The sequence below is a fragment of the Perna viridis genome, chromosome 6 (assembly GCF_037379345.1).
Source record: "Perna viridis isolate PV_CMFRI_1.1 ecotype Kerala chromosome 6, ASM3737934v1, whole genome shotgun sequence".
NCBI lineage: Eukaryota > Metazoa > Mollusca > Bivalvia > Mytilida > Mytilidae > Perna > Perna viridis.
The window spans coordinates 21,592,921-21,609,701 of record NC_142450.1 but is presented as its reverse complement, the minus strand read 5'-3'; positions in this window follow the sequence as shown (position 1 = coordinate 21,609,701).

Sequence of the window (16,781 nt, the reverse complement as noted above, 5' to 3'; positions counted from 1 at the left end):
ATTGATTTCTTATAAATCAAACGAATGATAGGTCTAGACCACAGACACGCTCTTGGATATGAAAAAGGAAGGGTGAAAGTATCGCCGTCATTTAATCAGAATTTACTTCGTTATATGAAAAAAAAAACATGTTAATTTTTGTTTACTACAACATTTTAATCAAAATATCAAAACTTAAAATGTTTATGTTTTCCAACCATAAAGCACATTTTGCTTGATTCTTACCTTGAGCCTTACTTAATAGAAAATGAACATATATGATGAAGCGCAACATAAGCACCATCGCGTAACCTACACAAAAATAGTATATACTGACAGAGGTCTTTAATAAGTGTAAACACAACTTCAAGTAAGTTTTGAAAGGACCCAACACACCAATACCAAATTCTGGTTACATTTCCACGTCAATTAAATAAAATATTTATAATGGAAAGCATCCACGAAAAACTACCATGAAATGTGTCCTTGTGAAATGATATCCACGTGCTTGATATATAGATATAAGACACAACATATACTATTGTGCGTTAAGCGTTTCTTTGAAAAGTACATTTATATAATACAATGTTTACAAAGATAACTTTTCAGCACCTCCCATGTTTTTTTATGTGTATCATTACAAAGAAGCTGAATTAAAGTGGTGTTCATAGATGTTGATCTATTGAGCAAGAGTTGTAAAACACTCTAGACATTTTCATGTCTGAAGACGACTTAATGGCAAGTATTTCGGCAAGCATCTTGTCATGATTTATCACCTTCAAATGAAAGCAATTAAAAGTTTATGATATATTTAGTAGTAAACACATCATATGTGAATATCTCATAAAGTCAAAACGTTTTTATAATGTATTTAACATTAAGATTACAAACCCATTATCACACCCCTGATTACATGGCTGACCCTTTATTACAGCGCTTCTCGTACTTAATTCTCTATCATTTTCGTTACGGGTTCTTTCCCACTTTTAATTACTGACCTATTAAAATGCATAATACAGCATATATATAACATGGAAAACATATGTACATGCCGTATCTAAATTGATCAATAAACGTTTTTGTCTCGAAGCCCTCGTTCTGATATCGATATCTCGAGATAAAAGAACATGTGATACAAATACCAAAATATCATTTCGCATGTGATGACTTTGAAAAACAAGTAAAACTTGTTTTATAAGAAATATTATTCAATATGACATAACGACAACTATATATCGTTATAGCATCGTAATGTTTTTTGTTTTTGTTTTTGTTTTTGTTTTTGTTTTTGTTTTTTTTTTTTCGGGTATTATTTGATCATTTGATTGGGTCATTGTAATTTAAGTACTTGTGTATGAAGTTTATGAAGGACATTTAAATTTTCTGAACAAAAGAAGACATTTCTATGGCCATATAACAGAATATAAACAATGCTAGTCTAATTTAAAAATATACCTTTTATTATGTTTTCATTGACTTCTTATGTCTCTATACTAATAATGTACATTTATTTATTATTGGATCTGCAGCAAAGCCATATATTTCAGGATAACATAAACGGGATGTGCAGAGAAGATGATATAACGTCTTACCGCTAGAGGTTTTTTTAAAGATCTAGCCAAAACAGGACTAAAAACAACTCACAATTGAACTTATGTATGTCAAGTACAAGCAAATGTCGATATTTCGCTATTAGTATTTATTACAATAATATTTTAAACTCATTTTCATCAAACGATCTGCAAACTGTCAAAAGAATTGTTTGGTTTATTTGTTTGAAATCCCACATTACGGAAAATCGAACAGTTCTCTACCAAATAGGCTTCTGGAACAGAGTTGTTGCTACAAGATTAAAGTCATCACTTCAGAAGTTTTATGGTCGTCATCATGAACTCGTGGGTCGTTATGGTGTATCCGTCTGCACAATGAAAACTGATTTATTCAACGGGGCATAGTTTTCCTTTCCTCGTTTGTGTGCCCCGGACTTTACTTCTTTATGGGCGACTCGGTGGGCGTTTCTGGAAAAGAAGAGGACGCTTACCCTATCGGTGCACCTGGTCCATGCTCCCAGTTTTAGTGGAGTCCGAGTTGCTCATTTGCTTTTATTACTTTGTATGTATGATTTTAGTTGTTTTGTGTTCTTTGTTGTGTAAGTCTGTATTTATGAAAATACATTTAATTATTTCTGATGTAACAGTAATAATAGATGTGCTTAACTAGTTCTTTTGTTTCCATACGTGTGGTGAACAAACGGTTTAAAATACAGACAATGCTTCAGTAATGAGTGGTTTAAATTAGTTCTCCACTCGAGATGGTAAAATTTCTCCACTCGAGATGGTTAAATTAAAATTTTCAACATGCGCTATTATGCGAGTATGATAAAATCTTGATTTTACCAAAAAAAGTGGAGAAAAAGTTTAAATCAAGAATGGGCTGAAACAGAATTGGTTTCTCCCATGAAATCTGTAGAGAATTCGAAAATGTATAATTGCGAAAAAACTCTTGCAGAATTTTGAATACCGTCCGGTGGTTAAAAAGTCACTTGCAACTTTAATTAACGGCTTTGAATGAAAAAAATACACTACTACTATCATCGGTTTCCTTGAAAAACGCAAATGGTCTGTCATAAAAACACGCACACGAAAAATTACGAAAAAAGAGGAGAAATGATAAACTTTCAATTTTAATGGGTAAAAAGTTTATTCATATTTGACCATTCATTGTCTTTGATAGCAGCGATCGAAGTAGATTCGAATTTGTTTATTAATTTTTTTAATTTTAAAATATGATTCTGAATATTATACATCGATGCTAATATTTTGAAAATGGAAAGGTCATTTGCAGTGGATCATAAACATAATTATTGACTGACTTTTTAAAAACTTCAAACAAATTCAGAAAAAAAGGAAAATCAAAATATTGAATGCGATTGGAAAAAAAACTAGATAGCGTCGAAATCCGCTTTGAAAGAAAACTACAGATGGGTTTTCACATGCAATGAGCTTGATGCATCATACTCCATGGTCTGCGGAAAGGATTTTCTTTCGTGGTTTGACAATCTCAATCAACCCCCAGAGGTAAACATACCGAAAACACTGTGGGCAGAGTGTCCAACATACCAGATTAGACGTTCTGCCAGGCTTAGATCTGCATTGCGCTCAATCTTTATTACTTCCTGGTTCTGCACTTCATATTATATAATAAACCTAAGATTTGAAAAGAGTTAACGATATCATAATTAGATGTGATTATGCGACCAAATAATATATATAACACTATTAACGATGTCCTGATATTTCGAGGATTTTCCGAAATATAAAGAAAGTATAATTTTATATATTTACTTAATATTGCAATTCCTCTTCATTGAGAAATCTTTTAAACTGTTAATGAAGTTCCTTCAAGTCGTATTTTCCAAATAAAATTGGTTAATTTAAACACACCCTGATCATATAATTGATATTAATACTTTAAAACAAATTACACATGAAGGATGAGGTATATATTTATCTCAAATCTGAACATCAAATCTAGAAATTGTAATTTTCTAAAGATAAAGATAGCATTATGAATTCATTTTTTAATAATTATTAATATCACATTTTTATAGGGATAGTGCTTATTGGTAGATTTTTCTCCTTAATTAAAATGTTGTATCACTTCTTATTTTCTTTCCATTTCAATTTGGTATATATTCATATCATTCTTCAGGATCGGATGGTTATACAAATGCTTCGAGTAAACTAAACACATATTAAAGACACATTAAAACGAAATGTTGGTTATGCATTGTGAACAGTGTTTGGCTTTATTCGTGTCAACAGATATATTTTTGTTTATCATTTTTACTATTAAATAACCGTGGTTTTCCCGATGTAATTTTTTTTCAAATTTCAATTTTTGTCAAAATTCTAGAGAAAGTATATAAAAATTATACAATTTTAATCACCGAGAAGTAGTAGGTGTAGGGAATTTATGAAATAAAGCAAAATAAAATTGTGTACGTTAGAATTTTAATTTTAAGCTAGTAAGGACAATAAAGACATACAAACTACGGAGCATTGGTCTCTTCCATGCCTGCACTACTTTTGCCATTCCAGAATAGTGGAGAAACGTCAACGGTACGGAACTAGAGCTGCCTTGGAGTTTGAAAGACATAGTCTATCATGATTTGATATATTAGAAACAGGGTTTGTTTCTTTTAGTAATGATCACCGATCAAACTCCTAGAATATATTTTCTTCATTTATTTTCTCGTCTGTTTTTAATTTTGTTGTGTTTTTCTTTTATCTGTTGTTTCTTTTTATATTATTTCATTTTTATTACTATTACATGTATTATTATTATTTTGGCGATTACTGCAATAATTTCAACATTCCAAAATGTATTTTTCTCTGTTCTTGAAACTGTTATTTGGAAATTAAATAGATGAGATTAGTGTTAATAAACAGTTATTTTAGCATTAATTGTTGAGTTGGGAAAATCTGAAGTAAGATGTATTTTGAAGTATTTCTAGTATAATTTTTTGTAGATATAAGAACTAGTTCAATATAAATATATTATATGAGACCGTGCTACCCTATTCGTACAAGAAGTTGTAATTGGCGGGCAAAAAAACCACTTACAACGTATGCTCCATCTATATGAAAGCACACACCAAATTTGAAATCAATCTATTGTTTGGGAGTTCAGTAATTTAATGACGAAATTTTTTTCTATCATTCCATGTAAATTAAAAAAATAAAAAGTCACACGAAACATAAAGTTGATGTTGGACAGCATCTGAAATCGCTAACAATGTATGACCAATTGATATAAAGCCAATACAAGCAAATAAGGATGCCTGATATATTTTTATTGTAAAATATAATAAAACACTTATATTTATATTATATTATTATTATCATATTAAAATATGCTCCGCTCGAACAAGGTTTGCTCGAATAAAATTAGCGTTCTGTGTGTATATGTGTGTGTTTTTTCTGTATAACAGTGTATGTATCGTTTTAAAGATATGTAAATTAACTTTCAAGTTGGTTGGTTGTAGACTAAAATTAACTATGTAACTATGTCGAATGTGATGAATGGTATACCTAATCTGTCACCCTATAGTTCTGTGAAAAATTCATTTCTATTATAATTGGTTTAATTTCTTCTCACAGACAATTGAAGAATTTAGAATGTCAAAAGAAATATAACTCATATATTTTCAATTATATAATTACATATTTGTTGTAAATAAATGCTTATGCTAAATGCAGAGATCAGTAATGGATTTTTTTTCCAGAGTCGCAAAATGCCAGTGGTATATTAAAAAAGTGTTAAATGTATTACAGAGGTTAGGCAATCACACTACCTTCCTCATGTACGTATACATAGTAAAATCCTTGCATGAGAATTTTTCACCACACTTGCTCATATGATTTGGTTTTGAGAGAGTAATGAAGGGAACCAATATTATAGCAGAAATCAAAAGAACGCAATCCAGGGACAAAGACAAGAAACGGAAATCAGACACACACAACAAAAAAAAACACAAAATATTCCACCGGGATGACAGAATGTCACATAGGCTACCCCCTATCTTCAGTGAACGACGTGGAAACCCTTACACTACCAGGCAGGCTACAGATGGTCACAAAACAACATTTTACACAGGTACAGCGAAAGAGTTGCCCTTATAGACTCAAGCAAAAACAAAAACAAACAAACAGAAAATACAGAAAACACACCTAAAATAAGTTCAAAAAGTTCTGAGTCCCTTTTTAAAACAGAAATGAGGAAACTTATTATAAGTTAAACGAATGAACAATCAAAGAACTTCTATGAGTTAACTGACATGCCTGCTTTAGATCAGTTTAAACCTATAAAACGTTATGTTCTCAATGTATGCCATTTCAATCCCAATTGTTCCCATGCGGGGTTGGGAACTACCATACATAAGTCATACAACCACTGTATGTTTAAAAAAAAATACATCTTACATGAGATCGATCGAGAACTAACGGGGTTTATACTCATATGACAGATTGTACTAAAATAACAGGTCTGCGATTATGATCAAAAGTAGCACGTTCTTTTGTTTTTCTTTACGTAACAAAGATATATTATTTAGATACGTACAGTGCAGTCATATACATTTGACATGTGTTCAAAAGTAAATTAATATCGACAAAATTAGCTGTGTAAAATCTACTTTTTGTAACAAAGTTGCTACTTTGACATGTTTGACTTTTGTTAGAATCCTCCATTTGAGCTGATGGCTGCTATATTTGTATTAAAACTAGCGCATTCGATTGTACGTGCAATAGGATTGCAATTGGTAAGATATTACAAATGTACTTTAATTGATACACAGTCGAAGTTGAGATTATAAATCGTTCGTAGCAATAGAATAGGAGAAGATTGAATCCTTTGCAGTGACGAAATGTGCAACAAACTTCGGCTGACTATGTTTTGAGAGGTCTAACCGAAAAACCACTTGCCAATGACAGTCTTGTTTTGGAATGGTCCAGATTTTCTTCTACTTCAAGTAGACTCCTGACCGTTAAATTGTATAACAAAGAACAAGCGTGTGATGTAGAAGTTAAAAGAGCTACAAAATCGTCTGATATTAAACATTTCTTTAATACTCAAACTCATTTACGTGTGTTTGTGTGGGTCTATAGGTTTATTGAGCTAATAAAGGACTTGTCAAGAATAGGAGCCTTATCAAAAGATGAAATCGATGAATCCAAAGCCCAAATTATTCGTGACGCACAGCTAGACGAACTTTATGATGATCACCATGCAATAGTTAGACTAATGGTGAACTGTATAATTTGAATCAAAAACTGAATAAATTTGGACTAATACAGAGAGCTGGGCGACTTGTGTATGCAGATTATATTACCGAGAAAAATCTATGTGACAAAACTTTTTGTGAAATATTACCACGAAAAAGGTAAGCATGTATGTAGAACTAATTCGATATTATCGATGATGTCTGCAAAGTTTTGGATTATATCTGGTCGCGAAGAAATAAGACAGTGTTAGATCAAATGTTACGAGTGTCGAAGAAAAAAGCAGAAGCTGGACAGCAATTGATGACTTTGTTGCCGATTATTCGATTGAAAACTCCGTTAAAGGTTATACCAAGAATAGCTGCTGAAAGTATCGACCTTTTATGACTGTACAAGGCAGTAGAAAACGACCTAAAAACGTTATTTGTGTTTATTTTCATGTGCTTAACTTCATGGACCGTTCATTTCGAACTATCGTATGGACTAGATACTAATACGTTTTTAACGCATTTTATCGAATGGTGAATCATAGAGGACTTCCTACTGAGGTGCTATCCGATAATGGGACTAACTTTATACGAGCAGATTGTGAACCTTAGGAATTAGTTTTGAAGTTGGAAAAGGACAAAATAAATGATTCGGTATGTAATCATGGGATAATTTGGCATTTCAACCATACTGCCGCTTCACATTTGGATGGAGTTCACGAGACTAAGATACAATAAGCCAAAGGAGCTATTTATACAAATATTATGAGGAACTTCTAACCGTATCCGCCGGTGCTGAATCTTTGTTGAACTCAAGACCGTTAACTTATCAGGTAGCTAATCCACAAGGCGACGTACAATTATCTCCGAATCATTTTCTTCTTAGACAATTAGGCAGACAATTTGCTCCAGAATCGGCCTATAAAAAGGGACAATAATCCAAAGAAAAGTTGGCGTAGAGTTCATGTAAGAACTTGTTCGACATTTTTGGAATCATTGGTTACCGTGGTTACCAGCGTCAAATTGGACAAAAAAGTTCAAGGACTTAAAAGTTGATAATATTGTTCTTGTCATGAATCCAAACATTTTGAGGGCACATTGACCGTTAGGAAGAATGAAAGAGGTGTTTTCCTGACGGAATGGACATTTGAGAGTTGCGAAAGTGAGATTAAAGGAAACTATTTTTAGTAGGCCATCATGTAAGTTATGTCGATTATATATAATTAAAACTCTTTGATTAGTTACCATATACTTTACGAGTTACTCAATAATGTTATTGCTTTGTGTATGATTTTACTGTATTCTTATTTGCATTGATTTGTATTATTGATTGTTAGATCCAATTAAGAAGGGGGATAAATGGTGTAAAGCGAAAATTGTTATTATTTTTTCAATTGAAATTATCTAGTTAAATTGTCTCCCAAAGCGTTTGGTTTCTTCAAAACTTTCAATTTCAGTTCAAAGATAAGACAGGCTGTCCAGTCTAATAATTTTCTTCGATTTGTTGTCAGTAGATTAAGGTTAATATGTTTACTGATAGCACCTGCAGTTGTCTGCAGTATCAAAGGTTCAGCGATTTTAATACTCTTACAGTCCATTGTTTAGGTCAATTCATTTTGTTACTATTGAAGCGCGATAGTTGGTGAACATCTGTTTATTGGATGGAGCTATAAAATTGCAATCGAAGTAGTATGTAAACACAAGTTCGTTTGGTCTGACTAAGTGGTTGGTCAGTTTCATATCGGTACATCGTATCGTAATCGCATTCGTTAGTTTATTATTATGTAAAATGTAGGTGTTTATTTTTATTCAATTCAAGTGTGAACACAGACTGGTATCGTCCGAAGAGCAAATTTGAACATACATTCATGATGTCTTGAATGTGTTTGCATTGGCTAGAAATCAAAATATTGTGGTATTGATTAGCAGTAAGTACAATATTATGTTGAAAACAATATGATCACATGTCCATGACATTCAGTTTATTTTTTGTTACTTTGTATGTATGATTTTAGTTACTTTATGTTCTTTGTTGTGTATATCTGTTTTCCATGTCTGGTCTTTGTCCCTGGGTTACATTCTTTTGATTACCGCTATAACCTTGGTTCCCTTGATTACTCTACATCAGCAAGAAACAGGCATTACTACTCTTGAAATGTTAACATGCGTTAGTGAATACTACATTACAATATAGTTTAAATAATTAAAAACAGATCATTCTTCTCCGACATTAAAGAATCTTGTTTCGTGTAAGCAATGCAGTATAGCAAATTTCGTAACTTAAAGATTCTTTGAAAGTTTCATTAAATTCCGTTTAGTGGTGAAGGAGGATTAAAATTAAGATATGAGAACTCCACTGCATAAAGGAAGGAAGAACGGTCAACTCTATTACTATAATCCCCCACTAATATCGGGGGTGAAATAATCGCGGATGTTTCCTCTGTTATACATAGAGGAAATGGAGGGTACTTGTTTTTCAGAGTTAAAGTCCTATTTCTCATAAATTGAGTTTAGATTTATATATTACAAGACAAGCCATATACATAAACATACAATGCTATTTTCCTGAAGGTGTTCTTGCATGGATGTGTTGAACTTTGCTATGGCATGTAAAGGATTGACCATTTCACTTAATTCAGTTAGCTTGGTAAAATATGTTGCTCTAATTCTGGAGTTTTTTTTTCAGTTTAAAAGAAAACAACAGTATGGTATCTATTGTTTTGTATTAAGTTAATTATGGGCCAGTAAATGGTACCTGTAATTCGCTAGATCAGGATTAGGATTATTGTTGTATGCACAGACTTTCTCACGACTTTCTTTTGATTGATCTCAGCATCACATGATGATCTAGAGTTTTATTTTGAAAACATTTATGGTACTATCCCCCGTTGAACATCACAATAATTTAATTAAATGCTTTTGACAAGTAAACATTCTGGTTCAATTGAATCTGAGAAAATTAGCCATTGGTCAGAGTTCTTCAACTTTTCTTTTGAAAACAAAGCATTATACTTGTAGTACATGTTGTTATATAGATAGAAAATCCATTCAGTTGATAATATGATTACTATGATAGGGCACTATAGATATGGAAATGACATAAATGTCCAATGTATTAAGATATACGCCTCTGCAAATTAAAAAAAAACAAGAGTTCTGCTGGAACAAATAAAATAGTGACCAGATTTCTAATTTTACAGCTGAGCAATTAATGTTGATTTTAGTTACTCTATGTTCTTTGTTATGTATGTCTGTTTTCCATGTCTGGTCTTTGTTCCTGGATTAATTCTTTTGATTACCGCTATAACCTTGGTTCCCTTGATTACTCCTGAGCAAGTTGAAAATAAATTCTGGCCTACACCTCCTAGACAATAGATATATTTTCTGAAATCAGTCAAGATAATTCATACAGTGGTAAGGGAATACAAAATCTTGCCCCCAAAGGCCCAACGTGATTGGAAATAAATTTTCTGACCTGCAAAGTTCCAAAAATAAATATTCTGACCCCCTTTAAATCTACCCTTACAACCAATGGTCTTCCCTTAATTTTTTGGTTTCCATACAATATCTGTTGATAACATATCAGTGATCTAAAAAAGCCCGAACAATGCAAAGATAAATGCAAAATATGAGAAAATTTGTCAATAGCACCGATCGAATCACTTGATAATCGCCTTCAACATAGTGCTAATCGGTATTATGCTTGTTCACGGTTTAACTGCCGTTTCGGCGTCCCTTCACTCTTGTTTCGTTCATTGTGGAGCTCTAACTCATACACGACGGCAATAATTTGCAGACATCGTATCACGTGATTTATGTACACCTATTTTATGAATAAACATGTTCACATGACAACAAAATCCGAAATTGACCACACCATGACCAAATTACATGTAATATATTGATGCATCACAGGAATGGTTGGCGAGTTCACTAAATTTTTCAAAGACTGCAAATTTACATTGCCCCCTGCAGAATTGTTTTAACTCTTAGGTATCGCAGGCAGGATTTATGTTAAATAAATGTCGACTAAGCAATTGAAACACAAGTGGAAAAAGTCATGATTTATGTTTAAAAAATTTCTTTTACATATTGTTATGCAATATCTGATGGACTGACGATGTCATGTAAACAGGGCAATATATAGATGCTTCTGTTGCTTTTTTCTCCAAAAATTGTCCGGGTTATTTTTGTCATTTTCTTCTGTACTCAAAACAAGATAATTAAGTTCATATTAAGTTTTGACGATGTGTCATATTATTTTACTTACCTATTGGAAGAAAACTGATTAAGACAAAATACCACACTATCATCATAACAATTTCATTTTCTGTTTCATTTTGCTGAGGTAACCACAAAGTAATGAATGATAAAAATGACAGTATTATATGATAGGATATATCATAAATTAGTTTTCTTTTTAAATGTTCATACGCAACAACTGAGGTTGAAAAGCGAACGGAAATGACATAAAACAGCCACAGCCAGCTGATTATAATTTTATTGTTAGTTTGGTCTCTTTCTTTCAGATTGTGCGAGCAACTCATACATACCGAATGGAAAATGGAAAAATGACATTTATATTTGAACAGAAAACGCGCTAACGATTTTACCATTGATAATTTTAAGTATGCAAAATGTTTCATTGTTTAATGCATGAAACTAAAATTTTCTACAAATAAATGACTAAATTGTAGCAGCGGGTGGTGGCATGACAACGTAAACAAACTATATATGATTTTTTAACATTTTTTCACAGTACAAAATAAGTATCATCACTCTCGTATTTCCTGAACATTTCTTAAGAAATTCAAAGTGAATAAAAACGATTTGTTATTAAATCGCTCATTTCGCCATTTTGACTAAACTATTTAGTGTTAAAAATGTCAGGGTCGCATATATATATATATGCATAATTTTGAACACGCGCTTTAAGTAGAGCTCCATCTAAGAATCATGCAAAATGTGATACATGGTTGGAAAGCCTACATATTTTTATTTTTTGATATTGTGTTTAAAATGCTTTAGTAAACAGAAAGTAACATTTGGTTTTTCATATAACCCGTGCTCATAGGAGATAAAAATTGTATAGAATGCACTGTAGAATACGAAAGTAAGGGAGATAACTCTGTAATTGACACTCAAATACAACATAATCTATTGGATTTTCAATGTTGATTATCTCCTAAGAGCAGGCAGATTTGAATGAATAATTACACATTTCATAATATAGACCCATATAACAACTTAATTACAAAAATAAAAGTATGTAGCCTTTTTTGGGGTGTATCACATTTTTCAGATTTTGCATGATTCTTACAAAGACAGATACTTAAAATGCAAATGTGTATGATCAAAGATTAATCAAGGAGAAAAGAAGAAAGATTTTGAGCAGGAAAATATTTTTTTTTCAAAAGTACGTATTATTGTTACGAAATTTACGCTTGTGAGTTATTTTTCCAGATATTTGATTTGTATGTATCGCATCTGTGTGAGTTTCCCCTTTTATTCATTTGTCAAAAAGAGCATTTAAATGATTTTAGGCGACAGTTGAATTTTGAATTTGCTTGATTATAGTTTGTTTGTTTGTTGGGGTTTAACGTCCGAGCAGCAATATTTCAGCTATATTCAGACAATGAACATGAAACGGATGACAAAACGAACATGAAATGAAAAAAGAAGGATGGGTCACAAGGACAATAGAGTCGACAAATTTTGATTGCCACTGGAAAAAGGGGGGATGGCAAGGTCGGGCAATTTAGCCTCCTGTGGCGGAGCGCAAAGGTTCCTACTCCTATCGAATACCACAGCAGGGTTCTTTAACGTGCGAGGAACGTGGCATCTTTCCCAACACGGTGCACCACTATGGTTTGCGGTCAGGTTTTCCGTATTATAACCTGACAACCCCAGCATGCAACACGCCAGGGGTACCCCATTCCACCACCTGGGGCACACATCCCAGTTGCTCTGTGGGCAGAGCGCCTAGCCCCCGGCTAGGTTTCTGAGCACTATTTAGTCGCCTTATACGACAAGCTTAGCGCTGCTGCAGGCCTATTCTTTTAACACCCGGGCCTGCACGGGGCGCTTGATTATAGTAATGAAGTCATAGATCTCTTCGATGTTACGGTAAAACCGATAGATCCTCGAAACTAGTGTTAGTTCTTTTTACATAATGAAATCGGGGGTATGATAAAACATGATTTGAGTTAATACAAAAATACCAAACCAACTTATCCATCGGAAATGCCTGCTCAAAATCAAGACTGTGCGATGGTTTCCCACTTTTCGGTTTTTACCCTGATATTGCCATCCGTTATGTGAACTTTCCTTTTTGACTATTGCTAGGATTTAATAAGTTCGGCAATTTTGTTATTACCTTTCGTCGGTAACAAAGGAGAAAACTTTCACAAGGTAGAATGTAGTAGTTCAAAATGTAGCCTACAAGCTTCACTGCTAGTAGATTTACTGGTTTTTCTTCAAAGAAATTCAACGCTGCATACTTATCAACATTGGTTTGATGGCCCAAAAAATATGAGCCAAAAAATATAGATATACCCAGGCCAGATCCATAAAACAATCTTTAACTATCCTTTAAAAAAATAACAGTAATTTTGTTTTCAATAAAACAAATAATTTTTTTCACTTACTTTTGTATTAAGAATTCTAATACAAATTTACTGTAATTTTAGTTACCTGTATTATTCAAAGTTTGTTTTGATATCCGCTGTTTTGAAAATTCGTAATTTTCGAAGAGGAGATATGATACACGTCTGAACTCTTAATTTCAAATGCTAAAATGTTTTTGAAGTATTCATGTTTTTAATTGAAGCGATTGAAGTAGATTAAAATTATCTTGTTATATTGATTTGTGTAGTTTAACTATTTATCTGGTTCTGGATATTATACATGGATACTCTATAATAGGGAAAGATAACTTGAAGTGAACCATGTGTATTTATTGATCAATTCTTGTTGTATTGTATATATAATGAGACCGAGAACAAGTTAAAAATAAAAATAATTTTGAAATAGAAAATGATATGGGGATCGACAAACAAGGACAGACATAATACTGATTAAAATTATGGGGAATTTATAATGGCTAGAAATTTTGTCATCTGTAGAAACCTACTTTGATAGAAATCTACAGATAAGTTTTTCTTTGTACAAGGAGCGTTTCACTCTTCACACACTATGGTCCGCCGTCAGATTGACAACCCCCTACCCTCTGAGGTACACATCTGGAAATATCTTTGGCTTGATCATTCAACCAATTTATAAAGGTGTGATTTAATCATTATTCATAACACATCTATGGAAAGGAGACAATGCTTTCGTTAGATATGTTTTTGTGTTTTCAGTTTTTATCAATTTAAGCACTCAATGAACCTAATAAAAACATGATTTGAAACTGAAATACATATATGGAATATTACATATTCCGTTGCGTTTTAAAAATTGAAGTGTATTATCACTGCTTATACTTTTTGTATTTTGTATATGTTTAAATGGTTCTTCAGGATAAGATGGTTATACATATGCTTTAAGCAAAGAAAGCACACATTAAAGGGACATGAATGCGGAGGAAACGACTATGACAGTTCTAACATCGCTGGGAATTTTTCAGACCCTTCTGCGCTTACGTTATCTTCCCTGACTCAACTTGATCCGATTGAGCGGTGTAACAAATCGAGTCGTAACATTCTGAGTCGTTTGTATAATATTGATTTGTTGTGACATGTGACCGCTAATTTGATCCCCTATTCTACATAACAACACATAGATGAGCTGTCATGTACTGCCATACATCGTGTACTTGGTTAATGTCCTAGATAAATCCGACGAGGAGGAAAGATCCGGCTAGCGGAAGCTATATTTTAGGGCGATGAACTGTGTGCAGGCGGTGTTGCCATAAATGTCACAGCGGTACGAGTTCGAGTCCCGAAGAGGGAAAGATAACAAAAACTTGCTTCGCAAATTTGACAGTTCTAATAGCTTTGTGAATTTTGCAGACCCTTCAATGCTTACATTATCTTCCGTGTAACAAATCGAGTCGTCACATTCTGAGTCGTTTGTAAAATATTGATTTGATGTGACGTGTGTCGTTACTTTCATCCTCTATCCTACATAACAACACTTAGATGAGCTGTTTTGTACTTCCATACATCGTGTACTAAGTTACAGCCCTAGATTAATCCTACGAGAAAGAAAGACCCTGCCAGCGAAAACTACTCTTTTATTTAGCCTAGTCAAGTGGTCTAGGGCGCTGGACTCTGTAAAGGCGATATTGCTATAGATGCCACAGCGGTACAAGTTCGAGTCCCAAAGAGGGAACGACCAAAAAACTTGCATCGCAAATTTGACCGTTCAACATCGTTATGAATTTTTTAGACCCTTCTATGTTTGTATGTCTAAAGGATTGTACAACGATACCGATAAAGATGTTGATACACTATAATAAAATATATAATTAGCAAAATTTTCAGTCAACAAGTGACCTTCTTCAGTGGCTTAAATAAACTGTGTGTGTATGAAAGTAAATGGTCTGTGAACACAAATCACTACCTAAGCAGGTGAATACCTGTGACGTAAACAATTTTATTGACAGTTAACGAAGATGTTGAACATTGTGTTATAGACACAGATTGTATATTGATCTTGAACACTAAACTATAAAACTAAACATATTTACAAACACTGTAATAAGAAACTACAAAATAGGAAGAACTTAATGTTTTTGTTAATTCCGTGTGGGTGTAAAACACGGAGTTCTTTTATTCAAAATCCCTCCCTCTTCACTCTCTGTAGATCGCTCCAGACCATGTTTTGTTCCAAGATGAAGATTTTCATTTTGTTGAAATCATCAAGGCAGTGGTTTGGTAATCTGAAGTGTTGACTCAGTTGGAGTGAAGGCTTTTTTGTTAGGTCGCTCCTGTGTCTATTCAAGCGATTGGGAAAAGGCTGTTTAGATTCACCAACTTCACCAACATATTGAGGGCCACAGATGGGACAGTGGAGTAAATATATTACATTTGCACTCTTGCAGTGCACGTTACAAAATATTTTGTAGCGTTTTCTCGTGACTGTGCTGGTGAATGATGACGAGTGGTGCATTTGGTTACAATATTTGCACCTTTTGTCACTACAGGAGCGACTCTCGCCCGGAGTCAAGTTGGGCTTAGATATTTCAGCCCTCACAAGCAGACTATGCAAACTGTCTGGCTGTTTGAAAGCAATCATAGGTGGTTCGGGAAAAACTTTGGATAATGTTGAGTTTTTCTCGACAGAGGCCCAGTGCTCACGAATGGTATTGTGGCTGTTTTTAAGGCAGTGGTGGTATGTTAGAACACAAGGGATTCTGTAACATTTTTTCATTGCCTTGTATTGTAACAGACTACTTCTTGAGATATTGTTTAACCCTTCTTTGATGGTCTTGTATCTATATATCCTCCTTAAATTGTACTTCAGTTGACCTAGACGTTTTTTTAAGGATTCGTCATTTGAACAAATGCACCTTAGCCTAAGAGCTTGACTAAATAGTATTCTCTTAGGCATAAGATATTGATGTATGTCAGTTGGTTTGGAGTATAGGTCCGTGGAGGGCTCTTACTCCGATAAGGTGCTGCAGGTATCGAGGAATGAGATGTTAGTAGCAGATGTTTCGTGAGTTTACTTTATTGAAAGATGTTGACTGTTGGCACGTGCGATAAAATTGTTTAGTTCTTCTTTGTCATGTGTCAACTGTGACGTCCATAGTGACCAGAGTGGTGTTTGTTGGAAGGGAGTTAAGAGACTGCATCTTCTGTAAGTAATCAGTCTTATCTTTTATAAATGATGGAAGTTTTTCTACATGTGAGCGTAGATGAAAGTCCACGAATTCCGAAATTTTCTCTGTTGGATGGCCGTTAGCAAAGACTATAGGTCTACCTGGGTTCTTGACTGTGAATTTTGGGGAGAATCGACCAGGTCTAGGATTTTCAGATTTGAGATATTCAAGAGTTTTAATGTCAATGTGGTTATTTTCGTACATTTT